Genomic DNA, 17,127 nt, shown 5'->3' with positions numbered 1-17,127 from the left:
AACAGAAGATTAGCAGCATGTAGCCCCCTTCATTATTACAGGTCATCTTGGTAACTCCCGCAAATAATATACACAATAATATAGTAATAAAGGCAATCAACTTTCATAAACACTTACACTAGCAATAGGTCTAGCACTACTAATTATAGGCCTATTACATCATAGGCGTAAGACTTGAAAATTGAGATTAGTGTCGGCATCACCTCCCTATCCGGTTACTTGTATTGGTTATTTCTTAAGCTATCGTAAATATATAGCATTTCACCTTTTGTGATGTATAAGATGAGGGTAAAGTGATAACTTTCCAATACAAGAAAATAGAATCTTCGAAGAATGGCTAGCCTACACACTGCTGTACTTCACAACTATTGCAACAGCAATTGATTCACAAAAGAATATACCACCATTTATTACGATTTGATCGGGAAATCACTGTGCTAATTGTAATTGCAGTTCATACAATTTATCAATAAATTCAACAAAACGAAAAACCACCAACGTTCAATGACACTTAAACACTCGAAACCAAAACAATAACTAAGTGTTGCCAACTTTCCATATCATTGCAAGTAGCAAGGCTTCAGACATCTGTTCCATTTACCATATAGCTAAACATAAAATAAGAAAAAAAAATAATTCAAAAAGAGATGATCGACTGAATACTATTCATTTATAATATCGAAATTTCTTTTTGGGTTTACGAAGTTAAGTTGTGACATAGTATAGTCCTTAATTTGGCAATAGAGAATGTGAGAATTAAGGAAAAACTAATTTAAGCCAAAGTGCCACAAAACTTAAAAAATTATTACAGCTTCGAAATTAAGTGTTATAACCATTTGGAAATTTCTTTTTGAGTTTACAAAATTAAGTTGTGACGTAGTCCTTAATTTGGCAACATGGCAAGGTTATCAACACCAGTGAATCCATATTGTGAATTTGTGTAATTGTGTTGTAATAGTTTTGAAATTCGGAGGAAACAAACAATAAGGAATCAATTTAAAGCTGTTTACGTGTTGAAAATATTTATTTGCCTTTTTCTACTGGGAATAGTTGTATTTTTTTAGTAGGAAATGTTACCCTAAGTCCCTAACGTTAAATACTGTACAGAGTAGTACCGAAGATCCCAGTATTCCCAGACCCTGTAGACATCCTAATGACAAGATATTAGGGCTTTCAAGAAAAAAAAAAATAACTCCATTTTAGTTTTCGAAGTGTTTCAATAATGTGGTTTTGAAAATTAATGTGGAATACGCAATGTGATACTTTAATTCCAAAGATTTTATAGGCCGACTAAGGCGAATCTTCCCATAAACTTAGGCCATTACCCCCATTATTCCGGTTGATCTTCGAGGCCATTGTAACCAGCTACTGTGGACAAAGGTAAGAGTTTACTTCATTCCCATCACGTTTTAGGTATAACATTGAAATGACAGAAAATTATAGACTTTTAAAGTTTTATATGTTTATAAAGCACCTACTAAGTGTAGGCCTATTGACTGTTCTTCGACAGAATAGCTTAGTCTAGCCAAGGTTAATGAGATATTTTGGTAAATATATGCTACTTTAATTTCTAGCCAAATACATGAACAATATATTTTTCCTTTTCGTCATCTTGTGTTTTATGCATTTCTGACCATAATTATTGGGGCAAACCACCTGTTCGTGAGTTTTTGGACCCCTTATTTTAAGACAAGGAATTTTGAATTATTTTACTGTGTTACAGGGCAATGTAACCTAGGGAACAAACTACCCTTTTCTATAGAAAGATTTAGCTAAGACAATTTGGGGGACTCCAGTGGGAAACTTTTTTTTTTTCTTTTTTTTTTTTAGGTGGGGAAATGTCATAAAAAAGTGATTTACAGCAATGATAATGGTCAGAAATGCAAAATAAGCATGAGATAACCAGTTGGAAAAATATATGGTTCATGAAAGTGGCTGAAAATGGGCCAAAACGTGATTATTTAACACTTGAGGTTTGTAAAAGGGTACGGAACCTAACAAACCCACCTAACCTAACCTAGTAGTTCCCTGGACTCCCCTTCCCAGGTCACAACCCCTAGGTGGTGGGCCCAAGCCCCCTGTACCCCAAGCCCCCTGTACCCCACTTCCCAGGTCACAAACCTTCCCAGGTCTCAAACTAAAAGTAAATCATAAAAAAATCCTTACATTATGATAAAGTAAATCGCAAATTTATCCTTATATTATGAAAAAATAAATCACAAACAATTCCTTACCTTATGATTAACACCGTCCTTTTTTTTTGGGGGGGTGGCAATCATTACAGAAGCCTTGCAGTAGAAAATGGGTTGGTCTTCCCTGAAAATTAAGTCAGAATCGGAACTTTGAGACATTATTTTGATATTTTTTAATTTGACATGAATAACACTAGCTTTACACTGAACGGATAACATTTCCATCATAATAAATTGCTGGCATAAATGAAATTACAGTGGAACCTCTACATACGATTGCCTTTTCATACGATTGTTCCAACACCCGAAGTAAAATTAAATCAAATTTTCATCTCGACACCCGAAGTCATGCTCCAACATACGATGTAGATCATGCGCCTAGAATTTTCTCGAAGTGTCTGTCGTAGTTTCTTGTTTACGCCGGTAGATGGCAGCATGTCGGAGGGACGCCATTGAGCGTCGCGTCGGTCAGTTCTCTGTTCTCGTGCGCATCGTGTGGTTGTCATCTGTTCGGTCCGTTATTGACAGTGCTTATTATCTTCCTTTTCTCACGTTTCCTTTTTGATTTTACGTATAATCATGGGTCCTAAGAACCTTAGTTTCGGTACAGGTATTAGTAGTGGTGAGAAAGGAAGAAGGCAATGCTTTCATTAGAATTGAATCAGGAAATTATAGAAAAACATGAGCGCAGTGTGTGTGTAAGTGATCTGGCTAAACATTATGTCCTGAATATGTCTACGATCTCGACGATCATCAAGCAGAAGGCAGCCATTAAAGCAGTCAAACCATCGAAGGGGATCACCATTATTTCAAAACGTCGAAGTCCTACCCTGGAAGAGATGGAACGCCTTTTGTTGATATGGATGAAGGACAAAGAGATTGTTGGCGATACAATCACTGAAACGATCATTTGTGAGAAGGCCAGCGCTATTTATTGTGACTTGAAGGCGGCGGGCTCTGGGGGTGATGCGGGGGAGAGTTCAATCGATCCTACGACAGAGGAATTCAAGGCGTCTCGCGGTTGGTTCGAGAAATTTAAGAGACGGACCGGGATTCATTCAATTGTTCGGCACGGAGAGGCTTCAAGTTCGGACATCAAGGCTGCTAACGATTTTGTTAAGAAGTTCGAAAAGATTGTGGAGGATGAAGGCTACGTAGAGCAGCAAGTTTTCAATTGTGATGAAACCAGTCTGTTATGGAAAAAGATGCCTAGTTGAACATACATCACCGCCGAAAAGAAGAAAATGCCTGGACATAAGCCTATGAAGGATCAGTTGACTCTTGCCCTATGTGCCAACGCCAGCGGGGACTGCAAAATAAAGCCGTTATTGGTTTATCATTCCGAAAACCCTAGGGCATTTAAGGCACATAGAGTCAATAAGGATATTCTGCATGTTTTCTGGTGTGCTAATTCCAAGGCTTGGGTTACTAGGCATTTCTTTGTTGAATGGGTCAACCAAGTTTTCAGTCCTGCTGTCAAGAAGTACCTTCAGGAGAGGAATTTGCCATTAAAGTGCTTGCTTTGCTTGGATTATGCTCCTGCTCAACCCCCAGGACTCAAAGATGATATCATCGACCAGTTCAAGTTTATCAGAATGTTGTGTCTTCCACCGAACACCACCCCTTATCCTCCAGCCCATGGACCAGCAAGTCATCTCAAATTTTTATGAAGTTCTACACCAAGCACTTATTTAAGCAGTGCTTAACTTTGCGTGAATTTTGGAGGAGCCATTTCAATATCATGCATTGCATGAAGATCATAGATCAGGCTTGGGAGGGAGTAACTCGACGGACACTGAATTCAGCTTAGAAGAAGCTTTGGCCTGATGCTGTTTCTCCCAGAGATTTTGAAGGTTTTGGCCCTAAGCCTGAACCTGTGCTTGCCGTAGAGGAAGACATCGAAGAGATTGTATCCCTTGGCAAGTCCATGGGTCTGTAGGTCGATGAAGATGATATCACCGAACTCGTCGAGGAGCATCATGGAGAGCTCACCACTGAGGAACTCAAGGAGCTGCTTGCCATTCAGAATGATGAGTTCCAAATGCAGTTGAGTGAGTCGGAGGACATCGGGGAGGTAGAGCACATCTTAAGTTTGGCTGAAATAAAAGAGATTTTAGCACATCATCAACGCGTGGTTGATTTCATTGATAAGTATCACCCATAGAAACTTCAGGTTTGCTGTGTAGTTTTGAATGATGTCTGCTTAACCCATTTCAGAAAAATTCTGAAAAGTCAAACCAAGCAACTTTTTCTCGATAGTTTCTTTAAAAAATCTACGAAGCGGTCTAGTGGTCATGATGAAGAGAAAGAAAGTGAAGCAAAGAAAACTAAGATTGAATTGAGTGAAAGTGATGAAAATTAAAAATCAAAAAGAAATATAAAATATAAGAATAAGAAAAAATAAATGAGCTAAGTTAGGTTAAAGTTCACGTTGTGTAAGTTAGAGTAAGTTACGGTACATTATCGCAGTCACCATCTCTACCTCCTCGCCGACCATTCATCTCCTGCGTAGAAAATCCTACTTCTGCGTTGGCCTGTCTCTAAGGTAAAGCGACAATAAAAACCCCTTTTTTATTTATTATTTCTTTATAGTTATTCTTTTTTACATCTCTGATATAATGCAATTATATTGTTATGTGTAATTATGTGTAGTAATTTATTAAGGAGTTATAGGTTTTGGGCTGTAGAGCGAATTATACAAATTACAGTGTATTCTTATGGGGACTATTTGCTCCAACATACGATTGTTTTAACATAGGAAGCAGGTCCCGGAATGAATTAAGATCGTATGTAGAGGTTCCACTACACTAAATTTCAAAACAGATTGAGGTGCTTCCCCTAAGTTCCTTCTTGGAGACATCTTTGCGTGATGGTGGTTAATTTGAAACAAGGTGAAGGTGGAAAAAAATGGCTGTTGCAGAACAGCATCCGGGAACTTATGAAGAAGTACTTGTAAGCTGTTAATTGGTTTAAAAAACCACATGACATATGTCAATGTAAATGCACAGAAACGAAGCATGCACAATAAGTCCCCTTCAGTCTCTCAGATGTAAACAATGGACTTAAGTGAAAAACATACTTCACATTTCAATCGATTGATACGTAAGTTATTTTGCCCCGGTCCATAGTAAATATATAGAGCAAAATACCAAACTAGCCAGCACCCGTCCATTTCTTATAGCGAATTCCAGTTTTGCTAGTACAGTGAACCCTCGTTTATCGCGGTAGATAGGTTCCAGACCCGGCCCGCGATAGGTGAAAATCCGCGAAGTAGTGACACCATATTTACCTATTTATTTAACATGTATATTCAGACTTTTAAAACCTTCCCTTGTACATAGTACTGTTAACAAACTACCCTTTAATGTACAGAACACTTAATGCATGTACTACAGTACCCTAAACTAAAACAGGCACAAATATTAAAGGCGATTTTATATCATGCGTTTCCTAAACACGCCAAAAAGCACGATAAAAAGTGGCAACCAATGTTTTGTTTACATTTATCTCTGATCATAATGAAGAAACAAAAGCATTTACACATCTGTGTATAGGTTAGTTTTTGCATCGATTATATTGATTATTCAGTACAGTATGTTGATTTTGTTATTACCAATGTTTTACTTAATTTTTCTTAGGACTTCCAAATGAAATGTTTTTCTTTATGATGCCGTCTGAAACGACGGCGTAATAAAGTACGCTCAGTAAACAAACGAAGGCATTTAACGTGCATGATCAAAGTGATAAATAATGATATTACAGTAAAAGCTTTTAGAAAATATGTTATTACAAATATTATTTACCGTATCTATATAAATTCATACATACGTAGCAAAGCAGGAAAACAATTTACGAGAGAGAGAGAGAGAGAGAGAGAGAGAGAGAGAGAGAGAGAGAGAGAGTGAGAGAGAGAGAGAGAGAGAGAGAGAGAGAGAGAGAGAGAGAGAGAGAGAGAGAGAGAGAGAGAGTTGTTTTACGTACGTAAATGTAAATTTCAAACAAAAAAAAAATAGCCCCATTTCATATAAAATAGGTTATTACAAATATTTTACTTTATCATATTACAGTAGTCTGTATAATACTGTAAAGTTCAGTACAGTATGTTGTTGTTATAGTCGTGGCGATGAAATTCTCACGAAACAAAAACACGGCATTCAATTACAACAGCTGATTCATTCTCTCTCTCTCTCTCTCTCTCTCTCTCTCTCTCTCTCTCTCTCTCTCTCTCTCTCTCTCTCTTCTCTCTCTCTCTCTCTCTCTCTCTTCGTGTTATACAATACTTACATATAGATGAAGAAACTAAAATTAGTTTTCTTAGTGTCAATTAAATACGAAACGAAAAAATTATGCCGAGTTTACATCCATTTCAATCGTTGCTAAAAATACGGCATCCGATTTCATCAGCAAACCACTATTTGTTCCATAACCGAAATACAAACCACGCTATTTACAAAGGGTATTACTTTTAGCGCAGCTGAAATGACGAGCCAATAGTTTTTAACGAGGGTTAATTACCCCCGCGCTAGTTAGCGGGGGGTGGGGAAGGGTAGCTTGCTACCCCTCCCCCTCCACACACCGGTGACTTGCCCCACTTCACTTTTGGCTCGGCGGTGATCAGACGTGTCTGCTCATCGCCTTCGTGACAGCCTTTAATTTTCTTCTTTTTCTTTTCAGCTTGTGTGATTGGTTGGAAGTTGACCTTCAGTTATTTTCTTTTATTTAATATGCGTACATGCCCTGGAGTTGCCGGCCGTCCTTGTGGGACTTTCATGTCGGACGTGATTATGGATCCTCACACCCTCTGCCCTCAATGTCGGGGCCGACGGTGCGACCAGGATAACATGTGCCGTGAGTGCAGGGAGTGGTCTGCCTCCCAGTGGGAGAGGTTTGGCCGTCGGCGTAAGAAGAAGTCCAAGAGAGACCGTTCTCCTCCGGGGTTAGCCTTGAAGGAGGAAGGTTCTCGGGACTCTTCTTCCGCCGCCCAAACCCTCCTCCGAAGCTCCCCCTCGTCCGCCTCCTAAGGAGAGTCGTCCGAGTGGGAGCGCAGGCCCTTGTTCTGTTTCCCTACCTTCGGTGGGGGGAGAGGGCGTCGCCTCCCATAGCGAGGCGGTTCCCCCTCCTCCTCCGGGGGGAGGTTATTGATAATAATGCCTTATCCAGTGATGATCTTTTACAGATTTGGTCGTCCCTGGGGCTTAAGGGCTTGCCCTCCAGGGTCGCTCTTATTGACCTTGTCTCGTTGGGGGCCGCTGTTAAACAGTCGCCGGTGGTAGCGGAGGTAGACCCTCTGTCTATTGTCGACGTCGTGGTGACAGAGGCCTCCGACGTGGCTGGGCCTTCCGACGCAGGTGCTGTTGCTGGTGATGGTGCTCTAGGCTCTCCTCCTCCTTCCGTGCATCCTTCGAAGGGGGAAGTGAGTCCTTCGGTCTCGACTGCTGCCCAGTTTTCTTCTGAGGGAAGTGTTTTGACGGAGACTCCCCTTCGGAGGACCGATGGTCCCGACGATCTCTGCCGAGGCCGCCTCCGCCGTAAGGCTCATTGCTCTCTACGCCACAAGGGCCTCCCTTCCCCTTACAGGGGGACTAAGAGGCGCCTTTTTGGGTCTTCTACTCTCCTCGTCAGCCTCAACCGACTACTCCGCCCTCATTGAACTTCTCTGCAGACCGCTCACCATCTCCTGCCGGATCTTCGCCTTCTGGAGAACTCGTCACCCGACGGGCAACGGTCCCTTCGGGGCTAAGGGATTCTTCCCTTACGCGAGCAGGGCTAGCGCACAAGCGCTCTCCTGCTCGCCAAGACTCTCCTGCTCGCCGACGCTCACCTGCTCGTCGGCTCTCTCCTGATGTTCGCCCCCCTCGCCAGCGCTCTCCTGCTCGTCAGCTCTCTTCCGAGCGTCAGCGCTCATTTGAGGACCATCGCCCTGCGGTCTCTGACCACCCTTTAGTTCCTGCTGAACTCCCTGCTCACCATCCACCTGGTCCTGTGGCTACGCAACATCGTGCAGCTCGTGTGTCAGAAACACATGTTCGCCAACGCGCCAGCGATCTTCCCGTTCCTGCTCGTGAACGCGCCGCACCACCTGTCCTCTCACAGGACACGCGTCGACCTTCTGCTCGCCAGCGATCACCAGCTCGCCAGCGATCACCTACACATGCTGCCCGCCATCGCACGACCCTGCATGATCGCCCGCTTACGCATGCTGCTCCCCATCGCACTACCCTGAACGATCGCCCTCCTGCGGATGCTGATCACCATCACACCCTTTCACGCGATCATTCACCTGCGCATGCTGCTCGCCATCGCACAACCCTGCACGATCGCCCGCTTACGCATGCTGCTCCTCATCGCACAACCCTGAACGATCGCCCTCCTGCGGATGCTGATCACCATCGCACCCTTTCACGCGATCATTCACCTGCGCATGCTGCTCGCCATCGCACAACCCTCCACGATCGCCCGCTTACGCATGCTGCTCCTCATCGCACAACCCTGAACGATCTCCCTCCTGCGGATGCTGATCACCATCGCACCCTTTCACGCGATCATTCACCTGCGCATGCTGCTCGCCATCGCACAACCCTGCACGATCGCCCGCTTACGCATGCTGCTCCTCATCGCACAACCCTGAACGACCGCCCTCTTGCGGATGCTGATCACCATCGCACCCTATCACGCGATCATTCACCTACACATTCTGCTCGCCATCGCTTACCATCACGCGGTCATTATCGCCAGCGATCTTCTTCACCTACGCGGCAGCACGATCCCTCGCCGTCGCGCCATCGCTTGCGTTCGTCGCCTCGGACACGTGTTCATTTACCTGCCCACCCTCACGCCCACTCGCCTGCGCGCCCGCGTGATCGCTCGCCTGCGCGCCCGCGCGACCGCTCGCCTGCGCGCCCGCGCGACCGCTCGCCTGTGCGCCCGCGCGACCATTCGCCTTTGCGCGACCGTTCGCCCTCGCGCGACCATAGTTCGCGGCGAATTCCACAACCGGTGGTAGCAGCAGGGACGCGTGCTCCTAGACGGCACTCGGGATCACCTCCATCCAAGCACAGGTTGGTATTGCAGGACGAAGACAGGTCAGTACAGCATTCTTCCCCACCTTCTTTTCAGGCAGATACCGTCGTGTCCACTCCAAAGGATCGCCTGATCCCTTTCACCTTAGCGAGGATTTCGGACTCTGTGTCTTTTGAGCAGCAGACTTGGTTTGGTCCGCTGGCACAGGCGTTAGTGAGGGTTATGAAACCAGCACTCGCCGGCCAGGGTAACAAACCAGCGGCTGTCTCTCCTACGCTGAAGAGAAAGAGAGGAGTGGACTTCGTGGTGACTTCCCCCAGGGCGAAGTTGGTTCCCAAGAGGTCGGTCTCGAGGGTCCCCTCTCCTGCACGAGTACTCTCTCCTTCTCCCGTGGACGAGGCCTTTCCGTCCTCAGGTGAGTCCAGTGGGGCGGTAGTCTTCCCCTCGGCACCAGGGGGGGGAGACTTCGCTTCAGGCAGGAGAATCGTCTCGTGAGGAAGGGGCCCCTCGAACCTCGTTGTTGGGATCCTGTATCCCTCCCAGGAGGGAACCCAAGGATTCCAAGACCATCCCTAAATCCTCTGCAAGGATTCGTCAGGAACCCACGACTACCCAGGGGAATGTCCACGTATCACCCCAGGAAGAGATTCCTGGGGCAGGAGACTTAGCTGCCAGCCCGCAGGGAGGAGAACAGCAAGAGTCCGAACATGCCTTCTGGCAGGTCCTAAGCCTGATAATGCAACTTAACAGTCTTACGGATCCAGTCATCCCCCCCCTGTGAAGGCAAAGACACGATTCTGGATGAAGTGTTTGACGTTCGGAAGGCCCCTAAGACCAGTGCAGCTCTGCCCTGGTCTCGGGGCTGAAGAGTGCCAGAGCTAGGGCCAATGCTCAGCTCGCACTTCTTGCCTCCTCCAGTCGTTCCACTGCCGGGAACAAACTCATCCCTCCTCCTCGCCTTCAGCAGAGGAGGTATTTCGAGATCCTGGGTGAGCACAACCTCGCTCTTCCTCTTCATCACTCTGTGGAGGAGCTGGCGAAGGGAGTTCCCTTGGAGAAACTCTCTGCCCGGCAGGTGTCGTTCTCGGCGGCAGAGATCCTTAACCACGAGAAGGTCGCTAAGTGTGCCATGCAGGCCACTTCGTGGCTGGACTTCTGGTTAGGATCTCTGGGCATCCTATTGCGATCGGAGGACTTGTCCAAGGAGACCAATATGAAGGCCCTAGAGACCTTCTTGTTCTCGGGCACCCGCTCCATCGAGTTTTTGGCGCACCAGGTTACCACCATGTGGGCCAACTCGGTGTTGAAGCGTCACGATGCTGTGTCCGAGAGATTCCATCCGAAGGTCCCCGCCGTAGATGTGTGTAGGCTCCGACATGCCTCCCTCCTGGGGGAGAGCCTGTTTGAGCCTCAAGACTTGGAGCGAACGGCTGAGAGGTGGAGGAAATCCAGCACGGACTCCCTCCTCCACAGGGCCCTTACAACTCGGCCCTATAAGCCTCCAGCCCGCCACAACAGCAGCAACAGCCTCGTAAGACTCCCAAACAGGCACCGGCAGCTAAGAAAGTGGTGTCTAAGCCCCAGCCCTTTCCAGCCAAGGTCAAGAGGGGCGGTAAGTCCTCCAGGGGAGGCAAGACTTCTAGGGGTGGCGGCCGCGGCCGCAAGCCCTTGGGGTGGCAGTCCCCCTGCGTGTCCACCTGTGGGGGGATGCCTTCAGCGTTGCGTCCGCAGGTGGCAACATCACAGGGCCGATGCTTGGACGGTCTCAGTGATCGGCCAAGGTTATCGCGTCCCGTTCACGTCATCTCAACCTCCCCTGACAGCGAATCCAGTGTCGTTGAGCTCCTATGCCATGGGATCGGCAAAGGGGCTGGCCCTTCAGGCCGAAGTCGAGACCATGTTCGAGAAGGGTGCTCTCCAGGAGGTCGTGGACGGCTCTCCAGGCTTCTTCAGTCGACTCTTTCTTGTAAAGAAGGCTACTGGAGGCTGGAGACCCGTCATCGATCTCTCAGCTCTGAACAGGTTTGTCAAACAAACCCGGTTCAGCATGGAGACAGCAGACACGGTCAGACTTGCGGTGAGACCACAAGACTTCATGTGTACACTGGATCTGAAGGATGCGTACTTCCAGATCCCAATCCATCCGTCTTCCAGGAAGTACCTGAGATTCTGCCTAGACAACAAGATCTACCAGTTCAAGGTGCTGTGTTTCGGTCTCTCCACAGCTCCTCAGGTGTTCACCAGAGTGTTCACCCTGATTTCGACTTGGGCGCACAGGAACAGCATTCGTCTCCTTCGTTACCTAGACGATTGGCTGATCCTAGCAGACTCGGAGTCGACCCTTCTTCGACACCGAGACAGGCTTCTAGATCTTTGCCAGGATCTGGGGATCACGGTAAACCTCGAGAAGTCCTCTCTGCAGCCGTCCCAACGACTGGTTTATCTAGGCATGCTAATAGACACCAATCTCCACAAAGCCTTTCCATCAGACGACCGGATAGCAAGGCTGAGGAGGGTGGCGGAACCTTTCCTCAGGCGAAAAGAACTCCCCGCCCAATCGTGGTTGCGTCTCTTAGGCCACCTATCCTCCCTAGCCCGTCTGGTTCCAAACAGCCGCCTCAGGATGAGATCCCTTCAATGGCGGCTCAAGTCCCAGTGGAATCAAGGATCCGATTCCCCGGACATTCTGATCCCAATGGGGTCTCTGGAACAGACGGACTTGCGGTGGTGGCTGGCTGACGAGAACCTGCGAAAGGGAGTGAGTCTTCTCGTCCTCCCCCCGGAATTGACTCTATTTTCGGACGCGTCAAAAGAAGGGTGGGGGGCGCACGTTCTGAACCGGAGGGCCTCAGGCCTTTGGTCAGAATCAGAAAAGTGCCTACACATCAACCTGCTAGAATTGAAGGCCGTCTTTCTGGCCCTTCAACAGTTCCAACGGTTCCTGGCGGGTCACTCCGTGGTGGTGATGAGCGACAACACCACGGTAGTGGCTTATATCAACAAGCAGGGAGGCACTTTTTCGCAACAGCTATCCCATCTTGCAGTAGAGACTCTGAGGTGGACCGAAACCCACTCGATAACACTATCAGCTCGCTTCATTCCTGGCAAGAGGAATGTGCTCGCCGACAGTCTGAGCAGGGCTTCGCAGATAGTGAGTACCGAGTGGTCTTTGGATCCTCAGATAGCCAACAAAGTCCTGACTTTGTGGGGTTCCCCAACGGTGGACTTGTTCGCGACAGCCTTGAACTTCAAGCTGCCCCTGTACTGCTCACCAGTCGCGGACCCCAAGGCACTCTGGCAAGATGCTTTCCAGCAACGGTGGGACAACATCGACGTGTACGCCTTCCCACCATTCTGTCTGATGAGAAGGGTGCTCAACAGGACCAGACTATCGGTCAACTGTTCCATGACTCTAGTAGCTCCGCTATGGCATCACGCGGAATGGTTTCCGGACCTTCTGCAACTCCTGACGGAACTCCCAAGGGAGCTTCCTCCACGACATGAGCTTCTCAGACAACCCCACTCCGGTGTCCCTCACAGGGCCGTAGCCTCGCTTCAGCTTCACGCCTGGAGACTATCCAGCGTCTCCTCGCGGAGAGAGGCTTTTCGCAACAGGTTGCGGAGAGAATGTCTCGGCACCTGCGAAGGTCCTCTGAGGGAGTCTACCAAGCGAAGTGGAGAGTCTTTTGTGGTTGGTGTCGTGGAAGGGGTATCTCTCCACTTGATGCCACTATTCCAGCAATAGCGGACTTCCTTGTGTATCTGCGAGAAGAAATGCGCCTTTCTGTCTCGGCAGTGAAAGGCTATCGCTCAGCCTTAAGCTTGGCCTTCAGATTGAACGGCGTCGATATTTCTTCATCGCTAGAACTCTCTTTACTCATACGTAGCTATGAGCTTACCTGCCCCCAGTCAGAAGTGAGACCCCCTCCTTGGAACGTGGTTCGAGTCCTCAGGTCTCTCAAGAGACCTCCCTTCGAGCCATTACGCCAGGCCTCCGATTGCCACCTGTCTTGGAAGACGGCTTTCCTACTCGCCTTGGCCTCGGCCAAGGGAGTTAGTGAACTTCATGGTCTCTCGTACGACATCGCCCATTCAAGGGGATGGGGGGAGGTAACGTTCAGGTTCGTCTCTGAGTTTGTGGCCAAGACTCAGAATCCTGGAGTGCCGGATCCTCGGTTCGACTCTTTCAGGATCGCAAGTCTCCGTTCTGTAACAAACGACCCAGACCAGCTGCTACTATGCCCAGTGAGGTGTCTGAGGTACTACTTGAAGAGAACGGCTGCAGTCCGTCCTCATGTGCGAGCTTTGTTTGTGAGCACAGGCAGGACAAAGAGGAGGGTCACCAGGAACACCATCTCTGCTTGGATTCGAAGGGTTATCCACCATGCCCTGAATCCTGACCGTCCTCCGTCACGTCGCCCTCGGGCCCACGATATCAGGGGTATTGCTACATCCCTGGCCTTCAAGAGAAACTTCTCTGTGATGCAGGTACTTCAAGCTGGGGTCTGGAAGCGTCAAACGACCTTCACAGCCCACTACCTGCAAGACGTGACCCACAGGAGGCTCGATACGTTCTCTATCGGCCCTGTGGTGGCTGCACAACAGCTGGTCTAACCTCAGGCTCCTTTTTGGACAAGTAGCAGTAGGTTGAGGGCGTTGTTACCCGGTCTTAGTCTGTGTGAATGAAAGAGTATGTCTGACCCTTACTTCTTTCTTCATTCTCCCCTCTCTTGGGGAAGCAGCATCCTGGTCCTCGCATAGCTGACCTCGACCTCTGCAGGTAACCCATGCTTCTTTGTGCTCCTAGTATTAAGCTTAATACTGTTGCGTCTCCCATACCCTGACGAGGTGGTATGGGGAACGTCCTATCCTAGAATTCCTATCTGAAGGTCTCAAGGTCAACTTCATAGGACGAGTCACACTCTCCTCCTCACACTACTTATGTAGGCCACTCGTTCCTAGCGATGCTAGGAACCTGTGAGGTACAGGGGCTCCCTCTCTCTAGTGCTGCTCACTGAGGGATTGAGCCCCCGGGCAAGCCGAAGTCAGTAAGGCTGGGGACTTTCCACTCTTCCTAAGGGGTAAGTCACCCTTTGTAAATAGCGTGGTTTGTATTTCGGTTACGGAACAAATGACAAATTCGAAGATAATTTGTATTTTTCCTAACCATACAAACCTTAGCTATTTACACATATGTGCCCGCCATCCCTGACCCCCAAGTCAAGTCCTACCTCTAAGTGAAGTGAAGCAAGTCACTGGTGTGTGGAGGGGGGAGGGGTAGCAAGCTACCCTTCCCCACCCCCCCCGCTAACTAGCGCGGGGGTAATTAACCCTCGTTAAAAACTATTGGCTCGTCATTTCAGCTGCGCTAAAAGTAATACCCTTTGTAAATAGCTAAGGTTTGTATGGTTAGGAAAAATACAAATTATCTTTGAATTTGTCATTTTTTGGGAAACATCATTTTATTCTAGAAAATTGTTACTCTTTAAATAGTTAATTGCACATTAAGAAAGCATGTACTTTTGTTTTTAAATTTCGGGTGTGTTTTAAAAATCGAGTATTGTTGACTTCTTTTTGTTTTACTTTTGGCTGTGATTAGATCAGCTGACGTGTAGTTGCCGCTCTTGAGAGTATACGAATAAACTAACAAAGTATCGTTTATACCATTTCTTAACTTATTCAAATCGTCTACAGTATACAGTTGATATTACATAAGCACCAATGTGTTATAACCTATAAAATTTTTTTTTTTTCAATATTAATCTTACCCGATGATCATGTAGCTGTCAACTCTGTTGCCCGACAGAAATCTACGGTCGGGATACGCCAGCGATCGCTATACAGGTGGGGGTGTACACACCAGCGCCATCTGTGGTCAGGTACTCCAGTACTTCTTGTCAACACCACCTCAATTTTTCCTCTGTCGTGCCACCGGCTAGACCTACTTGGATACGCTGTTGATTCTGGAGTTATTGTTCACGATTTGGTGATGTATTTGCTCTAGAGTTTAGCCTTCGCTATTCAGGAAGCTTTAACATTAGCTTAGCAAGTTTTTGGAATTAATTTGATTTAATTTTGGTGACGAAGAGAGTATGAACTCTCTTTCACTTTTAAATGGCCGACCCTTCCCTTAGACGGAAGTGTTGGTGTCGAAGAGAGTATAGACTCTCTTTCTTAATTTTGCTTAACAAAGTTATAGATTTATTTTATATCTCTCCGCCTTTTATAGGCCTCTTCGATTAACTTCCTTTTATTATAAACTTATTAAAATTAATTTTTATGTTTGTTTATATGCGACCTTTCCTAATAGTAGGCGGTCTTTTCTTGGAACCGAAGTTAATTAACATTGAGCCCGTCATATCGTTTTTACCTGTTAAGATTTTATGCTATTTTAATTTTAATGTATTTGAAAGAATTTCTTTGATAGTCTCGTACTGTTTTCAAAGTTGAACTAACGTTTTGTTTTGTCTCCGCAGTTGTTGACGTTCAGAACGTTCAACTTGCGCTCTATCGTTACGATAGAGAGAGAGTATTCACGGTTTCACGTTGCAGTAAGAGTAAACCGATTCTAGCGTTTTGTTCATTCTTTCTTAGCTTAAATGGTTTTAATTCTAATAAAGGAACTTTTTATTTGGGAAATCTTTCAGTTTTTTTCCTTTAACAATAATATGTTTTAACGATATATATAATTGGGCTCATCTCTCAGGTTCTAAGTCAAGAGAGAGAGAGAGAGAGATAGAGACGGAGGGAGAGAGAGGAGGATAAACGTTTCGTTCAAGCGGGTAACGTTGTTATCGTTTTTGCTCTTCTCCCTAGTCTCTTTAGGGGAAGAAGGTAAACGTTTTTAGAGTTTTATTCTTGTTCCCAGGCTTTATGCGGTGAGAGATTTTAAACGTAGTTTATTTGATCTAGTGTTTAGTCTCTTTTCCAGCCACCGAATTCTTTATCTTTCATTATGTTTTTTCTGTTACATTGTAATACTGTTTTCGCAATTACTAACTTTTAATGAAGGATAGAATTGCGTGTTTCAGGTACAAACCACTTAAAGTTTCGAGTTCAGTGAAATAAGTGCAAACAGAAAATCAAAAGTGATAAAGTGATAAGCGCAAAGTGTTACATTGTTGCGTTCGAGGGTTCGTCTGTTCGTGCCAGTTGTTCGCCTAGTCTGGGACCTCTTGCAAGCTCCCAAGCCCAGGGGAGAAGTAATGTCGAAGGACTTATGGGTTCATCAGGCCTTGATCGACGAACAGACGTTTCCCTCCGTGGTTTCGGGTGTATCCACTCACGTAGCCGACGTGATCACCCCACCCACACAAAGACGAGAGAGCCCATTTATTCCTCGTCTGCGGAAGAGGTTTCTCGCAGAAACCATGGACCAAATCTTGCAGCTTTTATGTGCAAGTCGGTCCCTTCCGCGCAAGTCCAACGGCCTAGGTGTAGCCACTGCCACTGGGTCAGTTCGGACTTGCTGCAGTACGACAACTGCACACCTCCCAGAGAGGCAAGGTGGTACCGCAACAGGCAGTAACTCCGTCTGTTGCCGCACCAGCTGTTTTAGACCCTCAGTCTCAACGGACAGTAGCTCCGTTTGTTGTTGTCTTTCATAGACCCTAGTGGTCCATGCTGCAGACTATACAGTCTCAGCTTGCTCCTTCATACAGGAGTATCATGCTGGAAGGTTGACAATGCAGCCTGTTAACCTACAACCCGCCGAGGTTGTGCGCTCAGCAGATACTGCGGCTGCCTGCTCCCACCCTCCACCTGTGAGAGCTCCACCTCCGATGCGCAGTCCACCCTGCCAGACGCATGTTCTTGCTGCGCCTCCTGCTTTCATGCGTGAGTTGCCGCATCGGGAGTTGCCGGGTTCCAGCACTATGAGGCAACCTCCTCAACCCATGAAGCAGGAGCCTCATGC

At 46.9% G+C, this 17,127-nt stretch overlaps 1 long non-coding RNA gene across 1 annotated transcript in view; it reads left to right on the top strand.

The window, feature by feature from the left end:
- The first annotated feature begins 655 nt into the window (after positions 1-655).
- Positions 656-17,127, top strand: part of LOC137641469 (uncharacterized) — a 150,802-nt gene continuing 134,330 nt past the window's right edge. The window contains exon 1 of the long non-coding RNA XR_011044519.1: positions 656-1,380. This is a non-coding gene — a long non-coding RNA (uncharacterized lncRNA). The remainder of the gene's footprint in view (positions 1,381-17,127) is intronic.

This window comes from Palaemon carinicauda, chromosome 5 (genome assembly GCF_036898095.1).
Source record: "Palaemon carinicauda isolate YSFRI2023 chromosome 5, ASM3689809v2, whole genome shotgun sequence".
Classification (NCBI taxonomy): Eukaryota; Metazoa; Arthropoda; class Malacostraca; order Decapoda; family Palaemonidae; genus Palaemon; species Palaemon carinicauda.
Note: the sequence above shows the minus strand (reverse complement) of the source record. Positions and strands in the feature narration are given on the sequence as shown.